Below are 19,584 nucleotides of genomic sequence, written 5' to 3' on the forward strand. Positions count from 1 at the left end.
CTATGCATGAGGGGCATAGGAGGAGCGTCGGACTGCTTTAATTTTTTTGCTGCACTATTTTCTGGATCTGCCCACAATTTGACGTATAATAACCTAGTGTCCCGATGCATAACAGGATGTGCAAGCAAGAGAGGATGACAAAGAAGTGTTGTTGTTGCTGGAGTGCTTTCACTGCCATGTTCTAGTGTCAGCGGGTAGCTTCAGCATTCGCCTTGTGTAGACAACATTTGTGCTTGTCTCCGCCTCGCAACATTTTGGTGGACGTGCGGGGTACCAACACGGAGCTCTGCAGTGGTCGCCGCATGAGCCCCAATACAATGATCGTCATCCAAAGCACCACAATGACCGACCGCTCATTTCCGGTGCTATAGACTCTGACCTCCATCGTGTTGTCCCAGCTGTGAGACTCGGGGACCTTCAATGGCATCTATGGTACGGACATTGAAGTATGGATTTCCTGGTATGAGCGTGTAAGTGAAAATAATCGGTGGGACCCAATGCTAATGCTAGCAAATGTGATATTCTACTTCCGAGACACAGAGCTAGCATGGTACGAGACCCATGAACATGACATAATGAGTTAGGATGTCTGCAAGCAGAAGCTTCTAGACCTCTTTGGAAAGCCCTTTGGCCATCAGCTGGCAGCGAAGATGGAGCTATCGACCCGTGCTCGAATGTCAACAGAATCTTATGTGGCATATATTCAAGATGTCGTCACGCTCTGTCGTAAAGCTGACAAAGACATGAATGAGACAGACAAGATTGGCCAGATACTGAAGGGCATCAACCTGATGACGCATTCAACCTGCTTATATGCAAGAACTATGACTCGGTGGATGCGATCATCAAAAGAGTGCCGCAATCTCGAATTTATAAAGAGTCGCCGCATTACGCAGCAGTTCAATAGGCTACCAAATACAGCTTCGACATCTTCGTGTGAAGAACAGCCACATGGACATCCTCTGTCTGGACAAGAAAATTTGATGCAGTTAGTTCGTCGCAAGTTCGAAGCCATGCTTCCCGCTGTTCCTCATCAGCACTGCCCAGTCAATGCATGTTCTCTATCGCTTATACAGGCCGTTGTCAACAAGAGCCAGCTTGCTAAGCCCGAAGTAGAAGCTGCGATTACAACTGATGTTGGCATTCTTGAATGCTTGTGCATACAGTTGTCCTGTTGGGGACATAATTTCATCTTATACGCATGTTACAGGCCTCCGGACGCGTGCCCGGAGTACTTAACTGCGCTCAGAGAACATATGTCACTGTATCATAATAATTTCTCAAGTGTGGACTGGGAGGGACTGACCTGTTCCCAGGCCAGTAAAAACACTAACATTACTTTTGATATCATGCTCGCTCACGACCTAAATCAAATAATCAAACAACCCACAAACGCACAAGAACATGCAAGCTTGGTTCTAGATTTGGTATGTATAAATAGGGCTCTTTCAGAACATACCATTCTGGTAGAACAAGGGCTGTCTGATCATGAACTTGCAAGCGTGGCAATTCCTCTTCTTGTAGTACAGTCTGCGGAAGGTTGCGGCCTCAGCTGCTCAGACTCCTTAGACAATGTGGAGAAGTGCGTGCGTCGCTGGCAGCGAAATTGTCCAAGCAGAAGAAAATGCCGGACTATTTCATGCGAAACTAAGCTAATTCCATCAATAAAGTGATTTTATAAATGGTATGTGCTTTTATGACATTCTTTTATTTAGCAGGCTTATATCAAATATTTCTCTATATCGAACTGGTAGGCGTTTTTTTGCAAATTCAATATAGCCGGGTTCGACTGTAGCTACCAAAAATTTCCCATTTGGTATTTTAAGGACTATTCCCGAGCTGACGATGCTCGTGTGCTTGAATACATATAAACTGTACTTGCAGACTTTGATGACGGCGCCCCAAACACGTGCGCTCTTTGAGAAAAATTCATTGAGCCATGCCATTACAATATGAACAACTTCATACCCAGCAAACACAAACGAATGCACAGGCATACACCCTGGATGACATGTGAAATTATTAAATTGAAGAGAAAAATTATACGGCTAAGAAAGCAGCATGTGCAGTGCAGAGTTATCAGCGAACACCAAAGAATCCTTGCACAAGCGATGCATCACGCAACGGGTTACTACTTTAAAGCTGTAATGGCCAATTTTATAAAGAATGATCCTTTCAAGTTCTGTAATTACCTTAGTGAAAGCAAGAAACCAATTTCGAAGATATCAGTTTACGGTAGCATGGTTACAAACTATGACGGTATAGCAAATCATTTTAGCACCTATTTTCATAGCGTGTTTTCTCTATCCGGACCATGTTCGCCTACCACAATCTCATTTCGACCATGCGAAGTCAATTTCATTTCACATCCTGGTTTGGTTTCTATACTTTTAAACTTAAACACGAAAAAATTTTGCGGTCCTGACGATCTTCCCAGTGTGTTTTTTCGACGATATGCCGAATGCGTTGCCAAATTCTTTTTTATTATTTTTCATAGTTCCTTGTCAACAGCAACCTTGCCGCGTGACTGGAAGATGGCCAGAGTAATCCCTATCTCCAAGAAAGGCGACAGATTATTACTACCTAATTAGAGACCGATAGCTTTAATTTCCTCATATTGTAAACTTATACAGTAAAAGCTCATTAATTCGATCTCACGGGACCGGGAAAAATGTCCGAATTATCCGAATGCCGAATTGACGAATGAACAGGAAAAACAACATTAAAATAAAGTTGGAGAAGCATACCTTTATTTACTGAAGTATTTTGCAATAGTCGTCTGCTTTTTCGCACAGATTCCGGTTGACATCAAAATTTTTCTTAACTCTTCCAAGTGGCCAACAGCCTGCAAACTGTCGGAAGTGCTCCGGCAAACGTCCTCCAATATCAAAAGCGCCTTCATGACTTCTCGTAAGGTGCAATGAGGTCGTGGCTGCACCTCCTCGCATGACTCTTCGTCTGAATCATGGTCTTCCCGGGCGCCCGTGCCATCATTAATAATTTCTTCATTGGTCAGGAGACCAGTCGTGGCGAAACAATAATCAATCGCGATGTAGTCCAGAAGGGTCACATCTGTGGGAAGGACAGCATCGAAGGTCAGGGAGTCATGATCGATGGATTCGACTGAAACCTCGTCGGCTACTGTCGCATGCTTGGGCCTCACAAAACCACTGTGCCGAAAACAGTTGGTGATGACTTGCGGAGGTGTATTTTTCCACACATGGGCGATGATGTGCACTGCGCCGAGTAAGCCCACTTCATGCAGCTTTCCAACTTCTGAGCATAAGATAATTCGCTGTAGCAGGTGCTTTCGGTACTTTGACTTCACGCAGTGAATGATACCCTGGTCCATTGGCTGAAGGTCACATGTAGTGTTGGGCGGCAAAAAAACTACCTTGACGCTCTTCAGTTTGACTGTACAGTGCACTGCAGCTCTCAACAAGCATAATTATCTTGCGGTCCTTAGACATGAAGTGCCGGTCTAACTGCTGCGGCCAGCCTCGAAAAATGTCCGAGGTCCATTCAAGCCTTCCTAAGAAATTTGCTCTGTACTCGACAGGAAGGCTTTTGATGTTTTTAAAACAATGCGGCTTATGCGCCATCCCGATGACAAGTGGCAAGCGCTCCGTGCCAGTCATATTGGCGGCAAGAAGCGCAGTTATCTTTTGCTTGCACTTTTTGGCACCAATGCACAGGCCCCTTTTAAAGTCACCGTCTTGTCGGGCAGAGCTCTGAAAAATAGAGCAGTTTCGTCTGCCTTGAACAAGTCACTTGGTTCATATGCAGCAATGTGCTCAACCAGCTTCACATTTTTCCACTGGGTGGTCACACTTTCATCAACACTGGCCGTTTCACCACACACTCTTCTGAAGCTCTGAATGAGTCAATTTTCATCATTGCAGTGTACTTCTCACCTTGTGTCATGATGAGAAGTGCGCTCAAAGGCAGATGTGCGTTGCGACAGTCAGTAAACCACTGGAGCAAAGCTTCTTCGAGCTGAGAATGAGCTGCGATTTGCAACCGCTTTCTTGATGCATGAAACTCTTCGCTTTCAAAGGCTTGAAGAATCTGTTCATTTTACGTACATTCCAAACATGCTCTGCTTCACGTTGTACTTGGTCATAACATGCTGTCCCAATTCACCATTCTGTAAAGCTTGCAAAACTTCCACCTTAGTCGCCAAGTTCTTGGCTTAGTACTTCTGCCGCTTTGCCGGCGTTTCCATCACTGTAGCACACGATGGTGGTGGCATGCAAGACACGGCCACAACGAAAAAAGAAAACTCCGCAAAAAGATATGATACCGACTCAACAACACAAGAAAAAATGGCATCGAAGGCGCAGTGGAGCGAAGAAAGAAGACACCGGCGTTCGGTGATGCTGCATCGCCCCCGCTAATTGATGACGGTGGCGATGCTGCCTCTCAGGTTTCAGTTTCACTCCTGTGGTGCCAGTGCTGCTTTACCACACTTTCGTATAGTGGCAGCCATCAGCATTTGTCTGAATTAAGCGGTGCGGGGCCGAATTCTGACAAATTAACGAAGGTTTGGTCCCATAGACTAACGTGCACTTTGGCTGGGACCAATAGAGCCGTCCAAATTATCCAAATTTCACGGGAGTCGCATTAATGAACTTTTACTGTATAACATATTATAGCCACTCAGATTACAGAATTCCTTGACAAACACTCCATATTAACAAGTTTTCAGCACGGTTTAAGAAGGAAGTACTTGACCATGACGCAACTCGTCACTGTTATGCACGAGTTTGCCAAAGGTCTTCATAATAATATTCAGATAGACACACTTTTTTTAGATTTCTGTAAGGCCTTTGATAAAGTTCCTCATGACAAACTAATCTATAAACTAAACGAAATTGGTCTTCAGAAGGTGTTGGTCACTTGGGCCGCTGAATATTTAAGAAATCGACTGCAGTTTGTCACAGTCGAGGATCGAAATTCGCGCCTTCAACCCGTCACGTCGGGTGTGCCCCAAGGCAGTGTACTAGGGCCTTTGCTATTTTTGTGCTATATAAATGATATCGTAGATGTAATTGATCCAACTGTTCAGATTCGATTGTTCGCAGATGACTGTCTTTTATTTCGTGAAGTTTGCAGCATACACGATCAACAAGAACTAAACAAAAATCTAGATTACACATACCAATGGTGCAATAAGTGGGGCATGGTCGTAAATGCACAAAAACAGTTTCTATTTCTATAACTAAAAAAAAAATCCCCTTTTCAGTATGCTTACTCCCTAGGTTCATCTACAGTTAATCTTGTCGATAGGTACAAATAATTAGGTGTAACGTTTATTGCTAACCTCTCCTGGAATTCACACATTGACAACATTTGTCGTTCTGCTTTCAGAAAGTTGTGTTTTTTTAAGACACAAGCTTCGTAATTTGCCACCAAATGTAAAACTTCTATTCTATCAATCATACATCAGACCAAAGCTAGAATGTGCAAGCATAATATGGGACCCTTACACAAGACGTAACATTGATAAACTCGAAACAATTCAAAGAAAGGCTGTTCGAGTTATCTTTTCTAAATTTCGTCATGTGGACTCTCCATTGAAACTAATAGCAGCCAATAACATACCACCACTTCAGTACAGAAGGCAATTTCACTTGGGCTTCCTGAATTCTCTCATTAACCGGAAATTCGCTATTGACCCTTCATTGTATTTAACCCCCTATCAACAAGAAATACACAGCATCAACAACCAAGATCCTTAATGCCATATTTCGCAAAAACAAGTGCTTATAAATATTCCTTTTTCCCGCACACAGTGTTTCAATGGAATTCTATACCAGAGTGTGATCGTCTTGCCATCGTATAGCATTGTCTACATTTACCCATCGTGTTCATTCTTACTATTTATTTGTCTCTGGATGCAAAACACAATGTATGTGCACCCATATACTCAATGTGATTTGTTAAAAAAAAATGCCCGTCCTGCTTGGACCACATTATGTGATCAAAAATAACGTACAGCGCGAAGGACAACGACAGCGATAGACGACATACACAGCGCTGACTTCCAACAATATTGTATTGCGTTGCCACATCGTGTGTATATATACAAGAAGAGGCATGCGCAGAAAATGTACGACAGTTACATGGGGTGTTCTACCAGCAAGTCATTGAACTAAGAACCCATGGTCACCTGAAAAAATAAAAAAATATAAAAAATATAAATATATATATATATATAAAAAAAATAAGCATTACGATTTCTATCTGTTTAGATACGAGACTTCACCAGGGGTCAGCGCGATTGAGGGCGCACCAACGAAAATACTACCAAGTTATCTGATGAAATCAGCTTCCACAATTTCCCAGGTGAGCTGAGAGCTATGTCTCTCTAAAACTTCAGTATCTTCAAAGAACGGCACGCAGCTGCAGTCCCGGCAATGGATGCCCAAGTGGCCTTGTACAGTGCTGCGGACGTTGTTACAATGCTCTCTTAGTCGATCGTTTAAGCACCTGCCTGTCTGTCCTACATATTTACTGCCGCAAGACAGGGGAATTTGGTAGACTACATTCGTTGTGCACGTCACAAACTGTTTTCTGTGCCCCACAGAACAACAACTCTGATGCGATTTAGGCGCGTTTACAGAGCCTTGCCAATTTTTTGATTATGAATTACCAACTAGCCCAAGCAACCACCCTAGTTCACGTTATGTGGTCTGCAGTATGTATAAGTAAATAAATAAGAGATAGAAAATTTAGGCCTCCCATTTCTCTGCCTCATTTGTGATGCCGCTGTATGCAAGGACCAGCCCCGCCCAACCAATGCTTCCCCGTTTTCAGTGGTTTCAACTCGCCGTCATAACCCAGCAGAGTGGAGAACACTACAATAGGTCGATTTGTTTCAATTGCTTGCATGTTGCACATATCACTCGTCATTGCCGCATTCGTTGGTCAGCGCTTCCTATGTATGTTGGAGCTTCGCGCCTGACCGTCCAGATCAAGGTGCTCCCCGTTTCTCTGTGCGTCCTTCATCTACAAATGCCGACAATGTACCTGCGACCTTCCGAACCAGCTGGTTGCCTTCTTTAAAACTGATGGTAGCGCTTAAAAGGACAGACACACGATGAAAAGACGACACGACGACGAGAAAACGCTACTGGCAACTGGTTTATTTTTCAAAAAAGTTCTATATTTAAAAGAATCGCAACACATGCACACAACCGAACTGCACCAGCCTTCTTTATCGTAATATTGAAAACATGCACGCGAAGTGAAATGATAAAACACCCGAGCAGCAAGAAGTGAACACATGACCAATTGAAGAAAAGCCATACCGTTACAGTTTTTCAAATTTCCCCAGAAGTGTGCGCTCAGCCGAGTACAAATTTATTGAAGCATCGCTGATGCACAGACCCGCCTTTTTCTGTATGTGGAAAGCTTCCAGCAACACTCTAGCTTCAGCGCTTGCACTTCTGCCCAGAACCTTTGCTTCTTTAAGCCGTGGCACACACTCGCAAACCATCACATGCGAAACTAAATTCGCAAGTTTGTCTTGTTTTGTTAAGTTTTGAGAGTGTTCCCTTAAGCGGTCATTGAGGCACAGAGAAAGCATAACCGACACGGCGGTTATTCTGGAGAAAGTTCTGGAGGTTATGCTTTCTCTGTGGATGTTGAGGATTTATTTTATTCCGTCCCTCAACCTGAACTCTTAGTTGCTGTGAAGGAGGCTGTCGAAAATTCAGGCGAACTCTCTTTTCAGTCCACAGCAGGAGTGTCTCTTGATGATTTTTTAAAGCTTTTAGAATGTTATCTGAGTGTCACTTTTATCCTTTTTGACAAGCAGCCTTTTCTGCAGTGCAATGGCATTTGTATAGGGTCCTGTGTTGCACCTATCTTGTGCGACATCTTTTTAGCCCATGTTGATCGCCTTTTGGATCGAGATTTTATTGGAGGCCCGGTTTTAAAAGTTTTTAGGTTTGTCGATGATTTTTTCATCTTTTTAAAAGATCGTAATGACATTTCTTTTGAAGATTCTGTACGACAGGTCTTAATTACCTTTAATGACCATGGTAAAGGCCTGGCTTTTACCCATGAACTTCCGCAAAATGGCGAGATACGTTTTTTAGACCTCAGGCTGAGGATAACTAAGGGACACACCTGTTGGGCATATTTCCCACGTGCAAAGAAAGAACTTTTGCCTTATGAATCATCTCATTCAAAGACCGTGAAAAGAGCAATCCGCCTCTTTCACGGCGCGACGGCGCATGCGCCCTGCCCTAGCGGATTAGTCGCAAAACGTTTTGGAAGGGACGCGCGCGCGGCTGCGCGGCCAGATATCGGGGGAAAGTACACCAGAAAAAAAAGCGCTTCAACGCGCGCTGTTGCAAATGCTCGTGCCATGTACCGCGTTGAAGCTCTACTGGCAGCTTGACGTCGGTGCGGTGCCGAAAACGTGCGTAAGACTGCAACTCCACTTTGAAACAGAAAAGGGCCAGGGCTTGGTCCGAACAGGACCGTGAACCACGTAGTTGCCACCTTGCATTGACAGCTGTCAAATTTATCGATAAACTTCTGCGTTACACTTGGGCGACACTTCAAAACACGTTGCTGAGGCAGTCTTCTTGCAGCGTCGGGCCACTGTTGCGGGTGGTGGCAGCACGTGCCTGATTTCCTGTACTGTTTTAAGGCGTGGTAATATTGGGTCTGTACGAGACGAACAAGACTCTGACGCCGACGATGGGCCAACTATTCAGCACTGTGTCACTGGGACCATTTGATCGTAATAGGCCGACAATGACACAACCGATGAGTGCGAGTTGTCATATAGCGCGACGGGATTTCGTGTCAACAGCACCGACAAAATCAGCGTGCCGACCGTGATAGCTTGATTGAACCCTACGTGATCAGCCGTCGAACCGACAACGCAATAGCTGCAGCTCATTCACTTGTACATATGATTATTCGCGCTCAAAATGCGTCGACATGCCTTCGAAGTTGAAATGTGCGAGCTCCAGTCCTCTCAAGCCGTGCACGTGAAGTTTGAGTCAATGTTGATCCTGTTTAGCGAAGTTTTGGTTAGGCCTGACCCCGTCGAGTTCGTGCACCCGCTACCGATGGAGCTGGACTTAAAAAACAAGCAGTGAGGACGAAGGAAACCGCTCTTATACTTAGGTTGCGGCCCTATAGCGATTTGACAGCTACTTTTCATTTCGCAAGGCATGTACACAGTAAGCGACAAGCGGCGACACAGTGCTGTGCCAACATCTTGTAGTTTGCTCACCGTTCCCGAACACTGCTGATTGCATTCCCGTCAATGGTGGGTCTGTGTATGTTGTTATGCTAACATTTCTTAAGTCCAAAGAAGCATTTTTTACCTCTGCATCAAACAGGAAAGAAGAGACAGTGCATTCGATACAGCAGCATAAACTTGCTCAGTTGCCAACAGTGTCAGCGATGGCATCCACCTTTTCGTGAGAGAACTGCACGGCATATAAGTGGGGACTTATGCCGAGCACAGTTGTCTCTAATAATGCTTTATAGCACGAGCAAACTGTAAGTATGATCAAGTTAAACAAAACCGAGAATCAGTAGTGACAGCCCGTAATATATGTGTGTATAGACCACAGTTGCAGTTGTTTAAGAAACTCGGCCGTTCATACTGACTTGTCTTTATGTTTTGCTACGTTTTGAGATTATTTCACATCAGCGATGTGCCGTTTCTACAATAGCCGAAGCTTACGGCGATCTGAAGCTGTAGATGTAAACAAATGCACCGCTTTGGCAAATACCATGTGGAAGGATGTGCTCGAAGGCTTCTTGAATATGCGAAATGTTTAGTGAATGTGTAAAAGGAATACAAAAAGCGATGTGCAATCGCAGACATCAGCGACAACGAACTCAAGGCATCCGTGTCGGCAGACGGAATTCAGCGTGCCTTTATCGGCCGCGCTATTGCCACAACAGCGCACTCGGGCCTGTTCACCCACTATACTCGATGGGTGAACGACATGCTGCCCCGGAGAAACCATTAATAATTAATTGCGATTCACGAGCCGCACAACCGACGCACACTCAACATGAGCGCAGGTACACAAATCAAACGGCGAAATCCCCGACACCCTTCCAAAACGTTTCCAGCGGCGTGCGTCAGAGGGCAGCACAGGAACATGAAAGAGGCGGATTGCATCGCTCTGCATGGAATCGGCGCTTCAAAAGTCATGCCCGCACGAAATGCTTTTTAGCTTTGACTATCAGGTTCACAGGCTATTGGCCGCAGGCTTCCCTTGCTCGGTCCTCGTAGCTGTCGCTGAAACCCTCCTCAAGAAATTTGGGCCCCGACAAATGAAGGCTGCACCTGAACGCGTGAAGACCAAACCTGAGGTGATGCCTTACATTCATAAGGTTTCACACAACCTCAAAAAGGTGGCCAGCAGGCACAGCGTGCCGCTTGTTTTTCCTGCGCCAAACAAGTTGGCGAGGCTGTGCCCCCGCATCTGCGGTGAAGGTCAGCGCGGTTGCAAAAAGCAGCATGAAGATGTCTTCGTCAGGTGTGCCCTAGGAGTGGTATACTTTATTCTCCTGTCCTGCGGCAAGTGCTATATCGGGCAGACGGGGCGTTGCCTCAATGACCGCTTAAGGGAACACTCTCAAAACTTAACAAAACAAGACAAACTTGCGAATTTAGTTTCGCATGTGATGGTTTGCGAGTGTGTGCCACGGCTTAAAGAAGCAAAGGTTCTGGGCAGAAGTGCAAGCGCTGAAGCTAGAGTGTTGCTGGAAGCTTTCCACATACAAAAAAAGGCGGGTCTGTGCATCAGCGATGCTTCAATAAATTTGTACTCGGCTGAGCGCACACTTCTGGGGAAATTTGAAAAACCATAACGGTATGGCTTTTCTTCAATTGGTCATGTGTTCACTTCTTGCTGCTCGGGTGTTTTATCATTTCACTTCGCGTGCATGTTTTCGATATTACGATAAAGAAGGCTGGTGCAGTTCGGTTGTGTGCATGTGTTGTGATTCTTTTAAATATAGGACTTTTTCGAAAAATAAACCAGTTGTCAGTAGCGTTTCCTCGTCGTCGTGTCGTTTTTTCATCGTGTGTCCATCCTTTTTAGCGCTACCATCAGTTTTAAAGAATGCATCACCAACTAGCCCAGCACCAAGTTTTATTGCAGCTGGTTGCCATCGCCCCTAAGTCGTCAGTCTCGTTCGCCGCAGGTTCGCCGCTCTTTTTCCCCTGCATTATCGCCATAAGAAAACTAGTCAGTGCAGCTCCCAGAGGTGACGCTGCATCAATGACACGGCCTGGAAATCCTCTGATCACATTGCCTACCCTTGGAAGTATATTACACCTTGAGGTGGATGGAGTCCCAGTCAAGTCCCTTGTCGACACCAGTACGCAGATGTCTGTAACGAGCGCCACTCTTCACAAAAGACTTATAAAGGGCCTCATACCTGCTGTACCATGCACAGTACGCATTTCTGACGGAAGCACGCCCCCATTTGTCGGCATGTGTACAGCACACATAATGATTATCAGCCATCAAACCACTTTCTTATTTATCATGTTAGAGCGCTGTCCACATGACCCGATTTTGGGGTTGGACTTTTTTCGACCCATTCAGCCCTAATAGACTGCGCTACAGGTGTCGTGCAGCTGGACCTTTCTTCTGACAGCTACTTTGTTTCTGATGCACATCATCCGTCCCTGTGTTCTACTGAATTCAGCCAGTTGTCGCCTCAAGCCGTTACTACTGTGCCTTTTACCGCTCGACCACATGTTCCTGATGGCGACTACATGTCTCTCTGCTTGTCAACATTATTCTACTGCACGGTGTCGCGCTGCAAAGTACTGTTGTCACCACTGTCGATAATTGTACATGGCTTCCCGTTCTCAGCTTTGGGTTACACATGTTCTTCCCGGCAACATGATAGCGGCCCGCCTGACACCTGTACATGAATGCCAGACATCTCTGCTAGCGCCCACTATTTCTGCCTCTGTCAGTGCTATCATCACTTGTTCCTCCTGTTCGGCTTCGTCACCCTACCACAACACCGATAAAATTATCGCTACTGACCTTTCTCCTGCTCAATCTGAAGACCTTAAGTGCATTCTGTTTAGTTACTGCTATATTTTTTATTTCGATGACCGCCCGCTCATCCAGACTGCCACCAGATTCACAACGGCGATACAAGCACCATCCACCGCTGCTGCTACTGTATGTCTGCTACAGAGCGCAGTATTATTAAAAGCGAAGTTGCGAAGATGCGGAAGAACATCATTGAGCCTTCTACTAACCCGCGGACCTAGCCAGGTGTCCTGGCCAAGAAAAAAAGACAACACGTGGAAATTTTGTGTTGATTATCGCCATCTGAACAAGATCACCAAGAAGGACGTGTATCCACTGCCTCGTATCGATGATGCACTTGACTGTCCACGTGAAACAAAATATTTTTCATCGATTGACCTCCGCTCATATTCCTCCAGACAGGCCGCCATTGAAATATGAACCTGGCAACGTTTAACGCTAGAACGTTATCTAGTGAAGCGAGTCTAGCAGTGCTATTGGAGGAATTAGAGGGCAGTAAATGGGATATAATAGGGCTCAGTGAAGTTAGGAGGCCAAAAGAAGCATATACAGTGCTGAAAAGTGGGCACGTCCTGGGCTACCGGGGCTTAGCGGAGAGATGAGAACTAGAAGTCGGATTCCTGATTAATAAGAATATAGCTGGTAACATACAGGAATTCTATAGCATTAACGAGAGGGTGGCAGGTCTTCTTGTGAAACTTAATAAGAGGTACAAAATGAAGGTTGTACAGGTCTACGCCCCTACATCCAGTCATGATGACCAGGAAGTCGAAAGCTTCTATGAAGACGTGGAATCGGCGATGGGTAAAGTCAAAACAAAATACACTATACTGATGGGCGACTTCAATGCCAAGGTAGGCAAGAAGCAGCTGGAGACAAGGCAGTGGGGGAATATGGCATAGGCACTAGGAATAGCAGGGGAGAGTTATTAGTAGAGTTTGCGGAACAGAACAATATGCGGATAATGAATACCTTCTTCCGCAAGCGGGATAGACGAACGTGGACGTGGAGGAGCCCGAACGGCGAGACTATAAATGAAATAGACTTCATACTCTGCGCTAACCCTGGCATCATACAAGATGTGGACGTGCTCAGCAAGGTGCGCTGCAGTGACCACAGCATGGTAAGAACTTGAATTAGCCTAGACCTGAGGAGGGAATGGAAGAAACTGGTACATAAGAAGCCGATCAATGAGTTAGCGGTAAGAGGGAAAATAGAGGAATTCCAGATTAACCTACAGGACAGGTATTCGGCTTTAACTCAGGAAGAGGACCTTAGTGTTGAAGCAATGAACGACAATCTTGTGGGCATCATTAAGGAGTGTGCAATAGAAGTCTGTGGTAACTCCGTTAGACAGAATACCAGTAAGCTATCACAGGAGAAGAAAGATCTGGTCAAGAAACGCCAATGTATGAAAGCCTCTAGCCCTACAGCTAGAATAGAACTCGTCGAACTTTCGAAGTTAATCAACAAGCGTAAGACAGCTGACATAAGGAAGTATAATACCGATAGAATTGAACATGCTCTCAGGAACGGAGGAAGCCTAAAAGCAGTGAAGAAGAAACTATGAATTGGCAAGAATCAGATGTATGCGTTAAGAGACAAAGCCGGCAATATCATTACTATTATGGATGAGATAGTTCAAGTGGCTGAGGAGTTCTATAGAGATTTATACAGTACCAGTGGCACCCACGACGATAATGGAAGAGAGAATAGTCCAGAGGAATTCTAAATCCCGCAGGTAACGCCGGAAGAAGTAAAGAAAGCCTTGGGAGCGATGCAAAGGGGGAAGGCAGCTGGGGAGGATCAGGTAACAGCAGGTTTGTTGAAGGATGGTGGGCAGAATCTTCTAGAGAAACTGGCCACCCTGTATACGCAATGCCTCATGACTTCGAGTGTACCGGAATCTTGGGAAAACGCTAACATAATCCTAATCCATAAGAAAGGGGACGCCAAAGACTTGAAAAATTATAGGCCGATCAGTTTATTGTCCGTTGCCTACAAAGTAATTACTAAGGTCATTGCAAATAGAATCAGGAACACCTTAGACTTCCGTCAACCAAAGGACCAGGCAGGATTCCGTAAAGGCTACTCAACAATAGACCATATTCACACTATCAATCAGGTGATAGAAAAATGTGCTGAATATAACCAACCTTTATATATAGCTTTCATTGATTACGAGAAAGCGTTTGATTCAGTCGAAACCTCAGCAGTCATGGAGGCATTGCGGAATCAGGGTGTAGACGAGCCATATGTAAAAATACTGAAAGATATCTATAGCGGCTCCACAGCCACCGTAGTCCTCCATAAAGAAAGCAACAAAATCCCAATAAAGTAAGTTGTCAGGCAGGGGGATACAATCTCCCCAATGCTCTTCACAGCGTGTTTACGGGAGGTATTCAGAGACCTGGATTGGGAAGAATTGGGGATAAGAGTTAATGGAGAATACCTTAGTAACTTGCGATTCGCTGATGATATTGCCTTGCTTAGTAACTCAGGGGACCAACTGCAATGCATGCTCACTGACCTGGAGAGGCAAAGCCGAAGAGTGGGTCTAAAAAAATTAATAAAAAAAATTAATTTAATGTTTAACAGTCTCGGAAGAGAACAGCAGTTTACAATAGGTAGTGAGGCACTGGAAGTGGTAAGGGAATACATCTACTTAGGACAGGTAGTGACTGCGGATCCGGATCATGAGACTGAAATAATCAGAAGAATAAGAATGGGCTGGGGTGCGTTTGGCAGGCATTCTCAGATCATGAACAGCAGGTTGCCATTATCCCTCAAGAAAAAAGTTTATAACAGCTGTGTCTTACCAGTACTCACGTACGGGGCAGAAACCTGGAGGCTTAAGAAAAGGGTTCTACTTAAACTGAGGACGACGCAACGAGCTATGGAAAGAAGAATTATAGGTGTAACGTTAAGGGTTAAGAAAAGAACTGATTGGGTGAGGGAACAAACGCGAGTTAATGATATCTTAGTTGAAATCAAGAAAAAGAAATGGGGCATGGGCAGGACACGTAATGCGGAGGGAAGATAACCGATGGTCATTAAGAGTTACGGAATGGATTCCAAGGGAAAGGAAGCGTAGCAGAGGGCGGCAGAAAATTAGGTGGGCGGATGAGATTAAGAAGTTTGCAGGGACAACATGGCCACAATTAGTACATGACCGGGGTAGTTGGAGAAGTGTGGGAGAGGCCTTTGCCCTGCAGTGGGCGTAACCAGGCTGATGATGATGATGATGACCTCCGCTTTGGCTACTGGCAGATCGCTGTTGATGAGAAGGATCGCGAGAAGACAGCCTTTATTACGCCTGATGAACTTTTTCAATTCAGAGTCATGCTCTTCAGGCTTTGCAATGCCCCAGTGACATTCGAGAGAATTATGGACACCCTTCTCCGAGGCTTGAAGTGGACCATTTGTCTGTGTTATCTCGACGACGTAATCGTTTTTGCTCCAACCTTTGAAACCTACATTTAGCATCTCGCGACTGTCCTTGCTGTGTTTCGTGCAGCGAAGCTTTAGCTCAACTTGATGAAGTGTCACTTCGGCCGTCGTGAATAACCATTCTCGGGCACCTTGTAAACGCCAATGGAATTCAACCTGACCCGGCCAAAGTTTGAGCCGTGCAAGACTTTCCTGGGCCATGATCGGTTAGAATCTATTCGCTATGCTAAATTTCAAGCTATAGACAACAACACTTAGTTTGGTTTCTTAGCTTTTTGTTCATTTTTTTCTTTGCTTTTCTTTTTCAAGTCGTCGTGTCAGACGCTGTTGACACGCCGGCTAACACACGAGCGCTGACACGTGCTTGACAGACGGCCGGGTCACTGGCCTTGTGCAGAGCGCTCCTTTATTCTCAATTCAACACACTGACACACCTTCGCTCATTGCCACACCCACCCGCCTTACACCCTCTCCCCTTTTGAAGAACCACACCTATATATATTGTGGAGAGGAAAGCATATGTCGCCTCGAAGAAGACAAGTCCACTTGTCGAAACGTTGGCTCCTGCTTTCACCTAGTTCTTGTTTTGCTCATGCTCAGTTAAGGATGTTCGCAGCTTTATAGGCTTATGCTTGTACTTTCGTCACTTTGCTCAAAGTTTTGCTGATATTGCGCGCCCTCCCACCGAGCATTTAAAGAACAACGTCACTTTCACTTGGGGACAGCGGCAGGCCGAAGCCTTCACAGCACTCATCAGACTATGGACGAGCTCCCCAATTTTAGCCCGTTTGAACCCTTCAGCACCCACTGAAATTCGTACAGATCCTAGTGGTCACAACATTGGCACTGTTCTTGCCCATATTCAGCATGGTCAAGAGTGCATTATTGCTTACGCAAGCCGTCCTCGGTCCACGGCCGAATGCAACTATTCTATCATGGAGCAAGAGTGCCTAGCACTGGCTTGGGCGATAGCGAAGTTTCGCCGATACCTATTTGGTCGCCATTTCCACGTAATTACCGACCACCATGCACTCTGCTGGCTCTACTCATTCAAGAATCCTACAGGGCATCTTGGGCATTGCCCACTGCGCTTGCAAGGGTACACTTTCTCTGTAGTGTACAAATCTAGTCGTTTACATCAGGACGCCGCCTGCTTGCCCTGCCACCCTGTTGATCCACCGGAAGCCACAGACCTCGAATCCGACACCAGCGTTATGTCCATCTCAGGCTTCCTCAACAGTGGCGATGAACAGTGCCGTGATCCCTTTCTGCGAACCATCATGGATCGGTTAAGCTTGCCAACTACTGATCCTTCCCTGCATCTCTTCTGTATTTCCAACGGAGTCCTGTACAAACACAACTTGCGCCCTGATGGTGCTGACCTACTGTTAGCTGTACCGGGGCACCTTCAAAACACTGTGCTTTAACAACTCCATGACGCACCTACCACTGGGCATCTCAGTGTTACTCGCACCTTTGACAGAGTCCGGCATCGTTTCTTCTGGCCCGACCTCTAGCGCTCTGTGCGACGGTATGTGACTGCTTGCAACTTGCGCCAATGCCAGAAACCTGCTCCCATGGCTCCAGGTGGGCTTTTACAACCCATCGATATTCCCATAGAGCCTCTCCTTTGCGTGGGACTCGACTTACTTGGCCTTTTCCTTGTTGTTGTTGGAACAGATTACGCCATCCGCGTCACCGTTACAGGAGCTCTGCCTACAAGTTGTGCCAATGACGTTGCGGATTTCCTCTTATATAACATCATCCTGCACCACGGTGCTCCACGTCAGCTGCTCAGAGATCGTGAATGTTACTTGTTTTCAAAAGCCATTGATGATATCCTCCGCCTATGCTCTACTATGCATCACATAACCACTGCTTACTATCCGCACACAAACAGCCTCACAGAGCAACTGAACAGAACGCTTATTGACATGCTAGCTATGTTAGCTATGTACGTTTCTCCAGACCACCAGGACTGGGATATGTCGCTCTGCCATATGTCACCTTCGTGTACAATTCATCCCGCCATGACACTGCAGGTTACTCACTGTTTTATCTACTGTTCGGCTGTGATCTCATTTTGCCCCTGGACACTGTATTACCACAAGTCACACAGTCACACACCACTTATGCCCGCGATGCAATTTCTATGGCAGCACAGGCCCGTCAGATCACCCACGCTGGCCACACTGATTCCCAGGCTTCCCAGAAGTCCCGTTACAACATGTACCATAGGGACGTGCTGTATTTACCTGGCTGCTCACACTCCTGGGGTCACTATCTCATCGTGTGGGCCTATTGGCAAAACTTTTGTCGTGATATTCAGGTCCCTACCGAATCCTGCAACAGCTTTTGGATGTGACGTACAAGATTGCTCCCGAAGAGCCAGGCCTGTTGTCTGTACAGTCAAGAACCGATGTTGTTCATGTCTCCCATTCAAAGCTCTACATGTGTACCTTTGCCGGGCCATAATCACTTGCACCGGGTCAGCGCTCCAACCTCGGCAGCGTAGTGTCACGATGCATAACAGGACGTGCAAGCAAGAGACAATGATGAGGAAGTGTTGTTGCTGGGGCACTTCGGCCACCATGTGGCTTCAGCATTCACCTTGCATAGCCAATATTCCTGTTTGTCTCCGCCTCACAACAGTGTTACACACCTGTGGTGCAATGCTTACAGTATCGAGCTTCTGTTCTAGAGGCCCTACATTTGAATCCAGCCATCAGACAATTCAAATTTGTTTATGTAAATATAAATAACATTCAAACAAAATTTCAACGGCAAACGTTATGGCATCTGTTTTTACTGACATTTCAGCCAGAGGACCGGCCTTCATTGGAGTGAATGACTGGCTGAAACATCAGTAAAAAGATATGCCATAACATTAATCTTTGTTTTCTTTTTGAATATTATTGTGGGCGAGCTCCACTACTTCAAAAGCTGGCGCCACTGTCGGCATGACGTGGCATGAGGGATCACGTGGACACAGCAGCCATGTCGGCTGCTTCAGAAGTGCCGAAGCAATCTGAAAATGCAAGTTTAAAGTCTCACCTGTGCTGCGGTTCTGATTAAGTAGTGAGGCTTTCCCGCCTTGGGGTGTTTGCTTGACAACATTTGAAAACACTATAATAGCTAGTGGCTGCCTTTGGAGGCGTGCAGCATGGTAGGCTACTGCTCGGTGCCGCAGTGTCGGACGTATGCAACGGAGCCCGGTGTCAGCCTTATTCACATGTAGCAGCAGGACAAGAAGCTGCGTGAAGCTTGGCTCGCGAAACTTAGGAACGGCAGACAGCCATTGGCTACAACTCGGGTATACAGTAAGCACCGGCACGAGGAAGATTTCTGCTACGGCGCCGGGACTGCTATGTTTGGTGAGTAGCAGGAAACGCACACCGAGACGCTCACTTGCGCCCGCTGCCCGGCTAATGTCGTGGCGGTTTGGTCTACGAATTTGTTGTTGCTAGATGCTGGCAAGTTTACTGGAATAGAAAGGGAGCAGTAAGAAGCACGTTACTAATGATACATTATTAACGCGATGAAAGGCAACGACGCCAAGAAGAGAGGGAGAAAGCGATCATGGAGAATAAAAGGTGCTGTTTCAGCACGGCGGCAGTTTTCTTTCATCCGCTGTTCCGTCTCGCGCTTTGCGAGGGTCGTTGTATAAATGTGGGTCAGACGTAAAATTTTGTCGGATAACCGGGATTTTTAATGCATTGCTTCTATGGGGACTTCGCCGGGACTGCCCTAATCTGTCGTAAAACCCGGGTCGTCACAAAACCGGGTGACGCCCACCCGCCCAGCAGCACATATAGGGCCAAATTTTCAGACTGCAATATATTCAGAGATTGGCCATTAAAAAGGCTAGAAACATACCTAATATAGAAAAGTGGTGGTAGCTCGCCAAGAAAGATTGTCTTGTAAAATGTGCATGCTCTTTGTGCTCTCCCACAGAGGTCTTTCCTGCAATAACTCTCCCAAGCATGCTGGATGCCCACGTGTAACTGGAAGCGTGAGAGTGCAATTCTCGACAAAAAAGGGTTAGTGGAAACTGCCCACTGGACCT

At 45.9% G+C, this 19,584-nt stretch overlaps 1 protein-coding gene across 6 annotated transcripts in view; it reads right to left on the reverse strand.

The window, feature by feature from the left end:
- The window catches only part of LOC142573280 (heparan-sulfate 6-O-sulfotransferase 3-B-like), a 260,976-nt gene that overhangs the window by 173,117 nt on the left and 68,275 nt on the right, over positions 1-19,584 (reverse strand). The window lies entirely within an intron of this gene.

Source organism: Dermacentor variabilis, chromosome 2, assembly GCF_050947875.1.
Source record: "Dermacentor variabilis isolate Ectoservices chromosome 2, ASM5094787v1, whole genome shotgun sequence".
In the NCBI taxonomy this organism is placed as follows: domain Eukaryota; kingdom Metazoa; phylum Arthropoda; class Arachnida; order Ixodida; family Ixodidae; genus Dermacentor; species Dermacentor variabilis.